Below are 14,755 nucleotides of genomic sequence, written 5' to 3'. Positions count from 1 at the left end.
GAACATTCACTTGAGCACTCCAACTTGGCAAGTGGTTAACGCTTTGTAGAAGTGAAAATCTTACAACACCATTTCAAAGACTGAACAGTTTGAGAAGCATTAGCACAAATGAATGGCTATTTAATAAACACTAACACTTTACTTTTTAAAACTCTCTCGCTAAGGCCTCTGTTTAAGGTTTATTTTCTTAAAAAGAAAAAAAAAAAAAAAGTGGTTTTAGCCAGTTATTTTACCACACTGTAAATTAGAAAAACAGCCCCCTTCCATAGAACTCAGAACTCTTCAACCCTTTCAGGGAGTAAATAACAGTTTGTATTGTGTTATCTGGAAAAATAAAATATTATGCTTTCAGATTTTTGTATTCAGCTGCAGATTTGCACTGGGTTTAATGTCTCTTTATTTTCCATGTAAATGGATTTTCAAAATTGTTTCTGTGGAAAAGTGAAGGCATTTTTTTTCTATTTTTCCACTTAACGTCATTGAGCTGGCATTTGAGTGAATTATGAAAAATCAAGAACCTGAAAGCTATGGCCCTGCTGAAGTCCATTGTATAGTCAGAAGCAATTTATGCAGAACAATGAGAGAAAATCCAATAGATCTGGAAATGTGCACAGAGAAAGCAGCAGTACTTTGTTATATTAATAATTTAGTTCTCATTTTCATCTTAATTTTTCATATTTTGTTGCGTTTTGCCCTCTTACAGAAGCAGACACAGGATGAAAAATACCCACTAGCACAAACATTTTCAGATAGTTTCCACCATACTTATACTTGAGTTTTCTGGAGTTTGTTACAGAGCAAGTTCAAGCTGTTTGCTCATGCTCAGTTTTTCAGAATGGCAGTGACTAAGCATGTCTTTTGCTGTTAAGAGAAGACAAGAGAAGAAGACGAAGTCCAGTTCAGCAAAGTATTCAGTTCCTAATTCTTACATACAACTCCAATTCCCACTGAAATCAGCGACAGCTGGACAAGGTAATATCTCTGTGAACTGGAGCTTTTAGTTCTCTATTTACATAAGCAGACACAGCTACCATAGACCTTGTACCAAAAAGGTTTTGTGGCTATTAGTGTCTGCCTCTTGAAAGATTTGTTTACCGATTTTGTGTCATGCATATCACAATATAGTAAAAGCCTGAAAAAAGGAACAATTAAAGCTGTTACTAGGATCCAAAACCTCCAGCACTCGATGTCCTGGTTCGGCGGGGATAGGGTTAATTCTCCCCAGGCTCTGGCAGGGACACAGATATTCCATCCCATGGGAACCATGCCCTTTCCATAGCCGGGAGCTGCCAGGGGAGGGGGCAGGAAGTCGCCGCTTGGAGCGGGCTAGGCATCCCGGTCTGGTGGGAGAGCGGTGGTACCGTAATTGTGTTTGTACATGCCTCTATAGGTGGTGTTGTTTTCTTGTTCTCTCTGCTGTTCTGTTAAACTGCCTTTGCCTCAGCCCACGGATTTTGCCTTTTTCTTCCGATTCTCTCCCCACAGCCGTGCGGGGGGGAGAGAGAGCGGCTGCCTGGTTCTTTGTTGCCGTCTGGGGCTAAACCCCAACACCTGATTTCTGCTGGAGGAAAAGGGCTGTTTTCTTAATTGTCTGTGTATAAAGTTAGTCATGCATACTAATTATTTTTGGATTCGATATTTTTAGAAAGGGAAGCAAAATTTTCCTTCTGACTTGCAAGCATGATGAATATTGGGTCTTTTCAGTCTGGAAAAAAGAAGACTGAGGAGGAATCTTATCAATGCTTATAAATAGTTAAAGGGTGGGTGTCAGGAGGATGGGGCCAGGCTCTTTTCAGTGGTGCCCAGTGACAGGACAAGAGGTAATGGGCACAAACTTGAGCACAGGAAGTTCCACCTAAACATGAGGAGGAACTTCTTTCCTTTGAGGGTGGCAGAGCACTGGAACAGGCTGCCCAGAGAGGTGGTGGAGTCTCTGTCTCTGGAGACATTCAAAACCTGCTTGGACACGTTCCTGTGCAACCTGCTGTAGATTGGACTAGATGATCTCCAGAGCTCCCATCCAACCCCTATCACTATGTGATTCTGTGGTTCTCTAATTAGATATAAGCCTATGGCACTGGGTCTCCATATGAACCAAAATCACCTATAATCACATCAAACAGAAAAAGGGAAAGCACAGCAAATTCCTCAGCCAGTTGGATACTTGCAATTTCTGCAAACAGCAGGCTGTCTTCTCCTGTTGGAGTGCTTCAAAAGTGTCTCAGTCCAGGCAATGCCAAAGACTGTTGGAGTGTGCAATGTCAGAATGAGAATGCTGGAGGCTAACAGGGAAACACACAAAGACAGTGATCAATTTTCAAGATTTCTAACCCATATTCCAGCGGAATCTGTCACTGCCAACTTTGCAGTGCCTTCTCTGTCATATAATTCATTTCACTTCACAACTCCCAAGTCCCAAAGGCTGCTTAGTTTGTATCATGGACATATGTCTAGTGGCATGAGGAGGAGAGAACATTGGTCATGTACAAGTTCACAAAGTTCTCAGTCAGATATTGCTTTCCTGTATGACAACCGAAAGTATGTTTATAGTTTCATCTTGAAGGTGTCAGTAGGACTAGAATGTTTTGGCGTCTGTAGGGAGACTGCGACTTTCAGTTACCAGAAACTCTTTTGAAATTTATTTATTTTTATTTCTTTCTATGGATTTTGTTCTATAACTTTGAAAGCCTGCAGTCATCCACAAGTCATATGGTAAAATAATTTCAGTGTCTTCAAAATATATATCTTTTCACTGTGGCAATCAGTGTCACTGAAGAAAAGAAAGAATTTGCAAATAATGCGAGTGGAAAAGCAAGCACTGTATGGACCCTCACGAAAATCAAGCAAACTAGTTAAGAATTCTCCTGGAATGTTGGAAATTACCATCAAAATGAAAGTGCTCTAATGCATCATCTTGGGAAAACAAAGAGAAAAAAATAAAAATAAAAATTAATTTTAGCCTATGCAAATTCTGAGTATCCTCTTGGTGCTTTCCAGACTCAGCATCGTGCCATCTCAGTACGGTGCTAATTAAAACTTCCTGAGCTTTTACAAACAGCAGACACTGGTTTGTCACGTTTTCTTAAAAATTCTTTGGGAGTGACAGGTTTAATCTCCCAAGAACAAATGAGGAGCTTGCAGAGTTCTTAGAGGAAAAGCTTCAGTAATTCTACTCTTTTGGCTTGAGGGAAAGTCTGAGAACAGCCTTTTTTAGAAAGCATGATGAGAGTCCCTACCTCAGTATCCAGCAGTTAGAGCAGTAATAACGTTCCTTTCATAGCTAGAAACTTTAAATGAATCTCTCAAAGAGCTGAGCACAAAGAACTTCAGAGAAGTGCTTCTCATCACTGTCTGTCTGGATTTCAGATCAGCAAACAGGTGTCTCCAGCTAGCAGCTATGATCTCATCAGAATACTGCACGAAAAATGGCCTCAGAAATAGTTAACATTAGAAATTAGTAGCCTTTGACATGTAGAAAAAAATATTACACGTCATATAATACTCATGACACTCTCCTCACAAACATTCATAGCTTTTAGGGATATTTTCCTGTAAAGACAAAGGGAAGCAAAGTGAAGATTCCCAGTTCTTTCCAATGAAAGGAGACAGAAAAGAACAAAGAAAGAATGTCACATTTGTAAACCCTGTCAGAGAACAACAACAATTTCTTTTCAATGTAAACTTAGAAACCATGGTCTGTGCCACTTCAAAATACATTTCGGTGCTATTGCCTTCTGTCCTTGGTTCAGAAACTCAGGCTGGCACAGAAAGCACAGTCTGCCCGTGACTGCTTTTGGTTATGCTAGCTGCAACCTGAAGATCCTCTACAATTCATAAAGGCTGGCCATTGCTCTTCAGTGTGAATTTCAAGTGCTGGTATCTGAGATGTTACGTGCACACCCTCTGATACATTGCAGTAACCAAGGTAAGTCATGTAATGTACCATCAGGGAATGTAAATAAACAAATATTTTCGTTTTAAATATTTGAGGAAGGGAAGGGGAGGTGGGCCCTAGCAAACCTCATGAAGTTCAACAAGGCAAAATGGATTGTCCTGCACCTGGGTCATGGCAATACCAAGAACAAATACAGGCAGGGTGGAGAATGGATTGAGAGAAGCCCTGAGGAGAAGGACTTGGGGGTGTTGGTTGATGAAGAGCTCAACATGACCTGGCAATGTGAGCTCACAGCCCAGAAAGCCAACTGCATCCTGGGCTGTGGCCAGCAGGTTGAGGGAGGTGATTCTGCCCCTCTACTCCACTCTCGTGAGACCCTGCCTGGTGTACTGCACCCAGCTACAGGGCGCCCAACATAAGAAGGACACGGATGTGTTGGAACAAGTCCAGAGGAGGGCCACAAAGATGATCAGAGGGCTGGAGCACCTCTCCTATGAAGACAGGCTGAGAAAGTTGAGGTTGTTCGACCTGGAGAAGAGAAGGCTCCAGGGAGACCTTATAGCGACCTTCCAGTACCTAAAGGGGGCCTACAGGAAAGACGAGGAAGGAGTTTTTACAAGGGCATGTAGTGTTAGGACAAGGGATAATGGCCTCAAACTGAAAGAGGGTAGATTTAGATTAGATATTAGGGAGAAATTCTTCACCATGAGGTGGTGAGGCATGGGAAGATGTGGATGCACCATCCCTGGAAGTTTTGAAGGCCAGGTTGTATGGGGCTTTCAGCTGCCTGGTCTAGTGGGATGTGTCCCTGCAAATGGCAGAGGGGTTGGAATTAGATGATCCCTTCCAACTGAAACTATGCTATGATTTTACAATTTATAGTGGGTAACTATGCAAGGAACCTATCCTTAATTCAGAACTGTTAACTGTATTTTGAACTAGAAATTGAGGCCACTGCCACATTTTTATTTTTCTTTTAATGAATTCTTGGCTGTGCAAGACTTTTTTTTACGTTCTACTGAAAGTCTAATCATTTTGTCTTTAAAGCAAAGCAGTAATTAAGAGCAACCAAATAATACTCCCTTGAAAGTTGGTTTTGGTTCTTATCAGATCTCCTAACAGAAGGTTTATGAGCTGAAAAATGAAATTCCTTTTGCAGATAACATAAAAGCTACACTAGCTCATAAATCCCATGAAGGTAAGCATTACTGGAGTAATGTTGTACACAGCCACCGGGCATCCATCACAAACACCTATGGAGCACAGCAACCAGAAGAGGGATCCAAAAAGCCTGCTGTCAATATGGCTGTTTGGATGTCCCTCACATTTTCTCTAGGGAATGAGTTCATGCTACTTTTGCATGTGTCTCAGTCAGTAAGATAAGTCAGACCATAACTTTTAAGTCAGACTAAATTCTTAGTTACTATGGTATTGACTGTTTTTCACCAAGTTGTCTGTATTTTATGAAATAAAACATTCAAGCAGTATGCTTGGACAGTTTTGTAGTAGGAATTGAAATACCTCAATATCAAAGGTCTTTTACTGTAGAAACACCTCTGTAATTTATTGTTAGAATTCTACATGCTTCTAAAGTATAAGCACTTTTTCCTCTATTGATATTCACTCATGACCATAATTTTTTAATGTATTTATCTTGCAGACAAATTGAGACCTGAATCTCATTTTCTTTTGCTGACACACCCTTAATGGGTTCTACTGGAGTTAAGAAAACATGTATTTAGTGGTTTTAGGAAAAATCTGGAAAAGAAGATTTATTATTGGTGTTACTAGTTCTTTTTCATCAGGCATATTCTTGATACATATATACAGGGCAAGAAAGTTCATTTACTAGGCTTCAATTACCAGTTTGGCACTATAAAGCACTGAAGTATATTCTGCAGGAAAAACTAAATCCTTTAAATGAGCTGAAGTAGCTTTACAGCAATCTGTTACCTCAGAGTGAAACCATCAGAGTGTCTGATTTCCTGGAGAAATTGTGGTTTCTGGCAAAGCAGTTGAAGAAAAGCCTTCCCAGCCAGAAATGGAAATGAAAAATAAAAAATACCACAAAGGTTTCTGTGGCATAGTTCTAGTGGATTAAAAAAAAATAGGAAAAAAAGTATTTATTCTTGGAAATCTTTTAAGAATATAATTTACATAACTATATTTCTCATAGCAAAGAATATTCTCACCATATGACTCTTGAAAGCATTTAAGGGCACTCTATCTTGAGGACAGAAGGATATTAGGAATTAATATGTCTATCTCCTTTTGTCCCATCCATTTGTATAAACAACCATATGGCCCAGATCCATACTCTAGGCAAGTCATGAGGAGCCTTCCACAGACCAAAAAAGGCTTTGAATCATGCGTGTTATCTCACTAAATCAGAAGTGAGATAGCACTCAGCGGATGAAAGAAAGTAAATTAATCACCTAGTAGATAGATGGTGGAAGGTTTTCACCCATTACATCTTATGCTAATTTGTAAGAAGTAAAAATAAAACCCTAAAACGTGAATTGTCTTTGCCTTAATTAAACGCAATAACCATCTTGTTACAATAATCCTCAGTATGCTTGTCACTGGCATAAATGTCATTGTCTTCCTAAATTTTGAGATCTAACAAATCTCTGAAATCTAACCACAGCCTCACCACATCGTGGTGTTTCCTTTTGTCACTTCCAAATTGGCAAACTGTTGTTTTGAACAAAACTACTCACCTAATTAGTCATGTCTATTTACTCTTGCTGCAGCATGCTACCCTTTCCAAGTTCTACCACTGTATCAACAAAGTCTACATATTCATTTTTCTTTGTCGCAGCTCCACATTTTCCCTTGCAACTGTGCTTCTGATGATCTTCGTATAGCTAAATTCTAGGGGCTCTATTGTCCTTAGTTATATTGTTTTCCTCTCAGTTGTATGCTATCTTTTCCATGATATTGCCTGTACTGCAATCCAAAATAGATTCTTGGCTTTTACTGATGTCATATCAGAATAATTACTTATGACATTCTCTGATTTATCTGAAGTCTTATGTCAAACATTTTGCAGTTTTCTGTTAAATAGTTGTGTTCTAGACTCTCTCCTGACAGACATTTTAAATGTATCACCACTAGAAAATGCTTTGTTGTGTTTTGGGTTTTTTTAATTCATATTCTATTAGTGTTGAACTGAAAAACTTGCTCCTCGTCTATTCATTCCTCCAGTTCATGTGAATCATAATAATACATAACTTTAGCTTTCTTTGGAGACCAGATCTGGTTGAAAAGCATAGTCTCCTATTCCTACCTGCAGGTCACAGATCAACAGAGTGAGCAAAGCTATCTTGCTAATGATTCCTACAGCCCTACTTTTCACCTCAGCTGATATCCCTTACACCAATTTCAAGTCCCCTGTTTCTTTCTAATGGCACTAGTAAATTTATTTCACCTTAGTCGTGCATTTAGAGACCTTGGAAGTCACCAAAATTCAGTCCAAACCCCAAGGCTGACTTCCTGTTTGACTGAATATTCGATTGTCTTTAAAATATTCAAAGAAATCCATTTGTGTATTTGGTAAGTGTTGTCTGATTCTGGTGAAATGATGTTTCTAATTAAAAGCCAAATCTTCTTTTTCATTTTTACCTTGCCCCTTTCCCTACTTAGACAGTCAAGTTTAGAAATCTGCCATATCCTAGGTTTTTTCCAGATTCCCTCTCAAAGGCATGTTACTAATATTGTTTTACCATTCCTCGTGTATTCAAAGATTTTTGCCTCATTTGGCTTTTCTTTGTGTCTTAAAGATTATTTTTCTTTTGTGATTTGCTAAGGTTCTGTTGTATTTTCTAGAATTATACTGTAGATCTTTCTTCAAGATCCTACTGACTTTTTCTATTTTTACTGGTGAGATACCAATTGCACAATATGCCTTCGTTTCGTTCATGATACAGTTCATAAAAAATAAATGTTCCTTTTTGACCTTTGTTTCTTTCCTCACCTTTTGTCTGCTTATGGCAAACACCGTCTTAAGAATTTATTATATTCCCATCTATTCCTTCTGTTGGTAAGTTTTGCTGGTAGCCCCTTTTTGCAGATAAAGCCATTATTATGTTTGTTGTACTTTAAACTCTTAACTGGTTTTAGTATTTTTAATATTGTCTTCTATGCTTTCTTCTCCAACCCAAGTTCCTGAAGGCTGTGTCCTAAAAAGCTGATGAATATATAAATAAAATTTAAATATTGTAAATCATATTAACAGAAATTTTAAGCATGCAAGAGTCTCTGAAATCAGTAGGGTTGTAGGTGTCAGCATAGTATCTAAATACCTTAATGGATCTGACTTTCTATTTTGACTTGTTTTTACAAATGTGTTACTGCTTTATGACTCCGTCATTATTACATTCATAAGTATAACACTTTGAATCAGATTATTGTTTATTCAGAGTACCTGAATTCCATGGGGTCACCAGGTTGCTCCATCGCAAGCGCCTAGAGAAAGTTATCAATCTGTTAAATAGTAATAACAGGTAAAATCTTCTTAATTGTAAACTCCTCAAGAAATCTTTTTCTTCTACGGTGTGAGTTATTCTGTCACCATTTGCATCCTGTCAATGCAAATTTGTACCTGAATTAAATTGGATTAATTTAACTGGTCTGGTTATTATACCCATTTAAATACCTAAAAACTGATCTTGGAATGCTTACAACTAGTTTGGCATCTAAATGGATTCGGTCATCAGCCGCCTTGATTAGAAATAGCACACATCATTTCACAAGGAACAGATAACATCCAGCAAACACAGATTATTGGTGTTATGGCCTAAATTAACTGTGCCCAGAATCAGATGCAGACAGCAGAGAGATACGCACATATCAGAACTTATAAAAAACAGAGTTTGGACTGACTTACAGAACAGCTCAAATCTTTAAGTAAACCCTTCTAATTCAACACACCTGGAGCTACCTTTTCCAGGTATATTGGAACAGGCATTCTCTCGATTTAGTCACCATAGAAAAGTATGGGTATGTATTTTGTCTATTGTTAAAACTACAGTGTAAGTTTCTCCAGGGCAAAGGCTGAATCATTTAATATTTTGTTCAGTAGCTAAATACAAATACATTTATTTGTATTCCCAGGGAGTCTGTTGTGGATGGTTTTGGTTTTGTTTTTCTACTTCGGTCACAGTCAAAAACTATTCCATCAAAACTTGGTCTTCACACACAGATAAACATTACCTAAGGCCCAGATCCTTGAAGGTAACTGAATGAAAAACTGAAAACAATTGTCATTAGATTAATAAAAATCATAGGACATAGAGCATTGTGACTCAGATCCCAACCTAACTGATTATAACTAACTCAGTATATTATTGCAGCTTACATCCTAAGGGTTTTTTTACATTTACACTTTTGTTCTGATTTGCACGTCACCACCAACTAGTTTTTATTTCATTGGCTAATGAAGCTCAGAAAGATTTCCTAATTATTGCACCCCAAATTATTGCTTCTGCTGCATTATGAGTCCTACTAAGCCCCTTCTCACTATTTTCCTCCGTCTGGGAACTGTGAATATTATGTTAAACTGTCACACCAAAAATCTGTTTTCAAGTCTGCCGTCTCTCGCAGTATCCAGCAGGTAATTAGGAGGAGACTACAGGAAACAGCGACAACAGCTCTTCCAGCTCCAATAACTAGAGATGCAAGAATTCCTGGCCCAAGGATTACACTCAGTATTGTCATGTTAGAAGTCACTAATGAAGCTAACTCTTTTTGAACAAGTCATATTTGGTCACAACAGTATTCTGGGGAAATGAATAATTATACATTACTGTGAAAAAAGCATTTCTTTCTGTCTTGTAGACAGCTGTTAGTTGGTCATAACTCTTTTACTGTGATACATCATAAAGTTATTCCCTATGTACTTTTTTTATAGATTTTATATTTCTTATTCATGTCCCCTTTTTTATTCATATCTCTTTTGAAAGGTCAGAAGCCCCAGTCAATGTACTCTGGTTTTCAGTTAACAATGAGTCAAGAAACACTCAAAAATTGCAACTTGCATCACTTGCGACATCCAGAATTTCCTGCTTTCCACATGTCTGATCTCTCTTATCTGGAATCCATTCCAAGGGGGAAGAAAAAAATAAAAAGGGTGGAGGTGGAAAAAAAAAAAAAGGCAACATGAAGGCAAAAGCCTTGAACTATTCCTGTAGTTGTTTTCCAAGAAAACACATTAAATCTGTTATTATCACAACTTTTATTCCAGAGTCTCAGGGACTCCTTTCTCTATAAATGTACAGGCAGTTTATTGAACTATGATGTATACAGCTTTATAAGAACAAATCCATGCAAGCAACATATGAAAGATAATAAAAGGCAAAGGAAAGTACCTCCTGTGAGAAGGTAGTTTAAAGAACTTACTTATTCAGTAGCATTCATGTCAAACGTATTAACCAGACAGATGTTAAAACTAAGGGTACTTACGAGTGATACAATACAAAATGCAGTGTCATGGATATTGGGGCGTAAGTGCCACCTTTTTTCATAGTTTTTATAGCATGATTGAAAGTAAGTTTACATAGAACCATCAATTTGAGAATCTAGATCAATTTTCATTTGCATAAATAGGCTCCAAGTAACCGAGAGCTAAATGCAAACAGTAGTGTTGTCTGTAGTTTGTCCTGTGATAAATAGGAGAAAAACGGTTTAACAGCAAAGGCCATAATTATCCACAGCTCTCAGTTTACAATTAGTTTTCTTTGACAGTTAAAGTCATAAATGCCAGCTTTAATCATGTGTTCAGGTTGAATTAGGCACTGCCAATGCTGCAAGAGATCTAATCCTCTTTCTTTCCTTCTCATAATGAAATAATAATGCAAATTCACCACATTGATGGGACGACCCATGTGAATTTATTATAGGCTTGGAGAATTCTCTTGAAAGGAATAAATTCTTTCTGGGTACAGACTTGAGGCAATTCAAACCAGACAAGAAAAAAAATGGAGCTGTCATCAGAGGCCAGGATACGGAATGGATTTAATTTGTATGAATAGGCTTTTTAATAAGTATAGCAGGGCTAAGCTCCAGCTTTACTAAGGGAATATTACTGCTGTCATTTTCCAAATCTGGATGCACTAACTTTATTTGTGGCATGAAGATCCGCTCCAAATCTCATTTATTGGTACACTGCAACTTGCAGTGGACAAAAAGATACTGCACAGTGGGCAGACCTAGCGGCCAGGTCTTCTAATTATTTGAGTTAAGACAAATGGAACAATTAGCTCCTCGTAAAACCATTTGTGGTACGCAGTGACACATACCGACCTTTCCTGTAGAACAAACTCTACCTTTTAGTTAATGCTTAGATTTTTATCAGGTAAGGCTTGTTGTCAATATGATAGAATACTTAATTATTTTAACTTCCAAGGGCCATTTCAGCTAGTGAGAATATATAACATGACCTAAAAGGGTAATTGTTCTCGGTAAATAAACAGATCAAGAACATACAGATTGAAACTAAAAATGACACAACACAGATGTAAGTTTTAACCATGTATTACACCACCATAAAATACAGTCCAATTAGTGAAATAAAAAGATTTCCAAGCAAAAAAGAAAGTCCTAATTTCATTAAGCAACTGTCAGAAGTTTCGAGCTATCTCCATGGGGTTCACAGACATCATTACCACTATCCTGTTTTATGAAACTACTGTTCTGGCCACAGCAGGCTGCCTGCATTACTAACACTAGTTTTCCAGTGAAAAGACAAGGCAAGAGCCTTTAAAGAGACATGATAAAATGAACCCCTTTCTTTTTACTTACTTATTTGTATGAATTATCCAAAGCATGTTTTCAAGTTTCCCAAGCCGAAGAGCCAATTTTCTCTGCAAAGATAATGAAACCAGTCTTTCTCATCTGTCTTGCATACAAACAAATCTTCAAAACAAAAATCAACTTTGCTCACAGTCTTGCCAAAACTTTTAGTTATCTGGTTTAACAGCTATAAACATGGCCTTGTAGGATGATCAAAATGAAACCCAATGCCAAAAGCTCCGTTACCTTTCTATCCAAAGTAATACAATATTTTACTTCATATATTCTTTTTAATTTCATCTCCATGCCATCTAGCATGCCTAAAATTTTCCTCTTGACTTTGGTAGAACAGGAAGGTATAGTATTTCTGCTGTACGGCAGCTGGCTCTTCAGATATCATTTATTAGCAGCTAGAGCTTTTTTCCTTTACCGTTTAATGTCTTCAGCATCTTAAAATTTCAGATAAAATAGTGCAGAAATTAGAACCCTTTCTCTAATCATGATTACATAATTTATAATTTAATTCAAACAAGGCAAATGCTCATGTAAATTTAAAGTGAGGGATACAGAGGGATACAAAGCAAGAGATACATTTGGAACAAATAATAACTTTCCACTTAGTTCCACTCCTACAAACTCTTAGTTATGTGAAGAATTTAATCTGTTGCATCTACTTACTTCCATTTTAGTCCCAAAATTGTTTTGGTGCATATGGATTTGCAGAAGAAAGATTGCATATAATAATGGTAAAATAATAAAGCCTGTTGAAAGCTGATTGATGTTGTTTCAAGATCTATATTCTGTGGCTGCACTAAGTCTGCTCTTAGTCTGTACCTGAATATATGCATGTATGATGCCACGTTGATAGGACATATGTTTGCATTGGGAAAAAAGGTTATTGGACAGTGTTATTTAAAGAAACCATCGCACGATTGTCTGAAAACAACATATTTAGTCATAATAGGAGTAATTCACAACTTAAATACATTGGGTCTGTGAATTTCACTACTGAACCACCATTTTGTACAGTGTCTAGCAGCATATATGACCACTAAGTTCAACCAGAAAGAATATTATGATCATACAGATGATACTGGTTTTGATTAATCATGGAATCACGGAATTTCAGAGTTGGAAGGGACTTCTAAAGATCACCTAGTCCAACTCCCCTTCTAAAGCAGGATTGCCCAGAGCACATTACTCAGGACTGCATCCAGGCGGGTCTTGAAAGGCTCCAGAGAAGGGGACTCCACAACCTCCCCGGGCAGCCTGTTCCAGTGCTCTGTCACCCTCACCGTAATGAAGTTTTTTCTCATATTTGATCGGAACTTCTTACGTTCCAGCTTGTGCCCATTACCCCTCGTCCTGTTACCGGGAACCACTGAAGAATCTGGCTCCATCCTCCTTAAACCCACCCTTTAAATACTTGTAAACATTAATAAGGTAATAAGGTAAAAGAGGCTGAAAGTAGAGAAAATTATCTGACTGAATGGTCACCTTGTAAATAGCCTGAAGAGTAGCAAGTAAAATTAGTTACATTTATTCACACTTTACAGTAGTATTTACAAGCACATCACTTACTTTTACAGGAGAAAAAATTTTTTAGTGTTACAATTTTTTCTTCCTACAGAAAGCTGTGCATCATATTATGATGTCTCAATCTATGTTCTTTGGCATCTACTGTACTGCATTTTGTAAAAAAAAAATTTTTAAAAAGCTTTCAACAATAAGATAATTTTACTCTAAAATTTCTTACACTTAGGTGTTCATATATAGTTTGGTTTTACACTATTAATTTGATAAACAACTTTTTTAAAGTTCTATCTGGTATTTTCTTTAAACATCTCCCTTGTCCTTTCTATTCTCTCTCTTTTGAATTTGATCTTCTGCTGATGTCATTTAAATGCACTTCAAGCTGTTGAGTCACGAATGTCATCCTCCGATCCAGTAGTGTTCTCCAACTCAACTGGAAGTGACTGCATTCTTTTATGAAATATGTGGTCCCCTCGTCTTTTACCAGAGGGATCCACATTAATATACCTTGAAGGTGAGGGGTTGCAGCATCTGTGTGACAGAGATAGGGAAACTGTGTATTTTCTCAAGGGGAGATTGAGAGCTAGACTTGTAGCTCTTCCAGACATCTGCCAGTTTTCTCATACTACATTTGAGTAGCCAGCACTGCACTGCACATGGAGAGCTTCAGAAACTGAAATCTGTCAAGTAGGAGCTTGGCATCAGGAGAACCCAAAAGCTTTTAATCATTTTTTCCAGGTCCCAGATCCAGGCTAGGAAAATATTTTGGTTAGTTCTGGAACAATCAGTGCATTCGTTATTCCAGCAATAACTATTACAGCTCTAATGCTTTCTAGAGAGTGTATTAAAATGCAAACACTATGTAGTCTTTTCTTATTTCTGGCTTTCATATACACTTTTTTTCTTGAAGATTTTTTATATTTTTTCTATTTGTCATATTTGGGTACTTGGATATCAATATCTGGGTATTTTTTTGCTCTGCGTAGTTTTCCATTAAATTCTCCATTATAACTCACTCTTTCATATTGTTTTCACCTTTTTTTACAGCAAAGATTAAGGTTTTTTGCATTTTTATTATTCAATTAATGTTTAATTTTTCCTAATTTATCCTATATTCATGCCTTCTGAACTTTTTTTGGACTTTCTACCCAATTCTCTCACATCTTTTCCAATCTCTTTCCATAGATGCAGCTTTCCATTGAACAACAGCAAGACCAAAGATAAAGCTCTTTAAAGAATAAAAGACACCTTTCAGAAATCAGCCACTGCATGTGCTCATTTATCAGAGTGAAATACATTTTTGTTTCCCAAAACATTATAATTAAACCATTGTACGAATAGGCACCTTTTTGTTGTTTTAAAAATTATAGCTCTTTTTCAGCTGTTAAAGGGCAAAAAAACATGACTGGGGGAAAACTTACTGACTTCACCTCAATGCTTCCCCCTCCCTTTCCTCATACTCTCACCCTTCTATTCAATATATTACTATATTTAACTGTAAATAACAGTTTTTGTCCTGAAGCAATTTTTATTTTA

The sequence above is a fragment of the Rissa tridactyla genome, chromosome Z (genome assembly GCF_028500815.1).
Source record: "Rissa tridactyla isolate bRisTri1 chromosome Z, bRisTri1.patW.cur.20221130, whole genome shotgun sequence".
Lineage (NCBI taxonomy): Eukaryota > Metazoa > Chordata > Aves > Charadriiformes > Laridae > Rissa > Rissa tridactyla.
Note: the sequence above shows the minus strand (reverse complement) of the source record.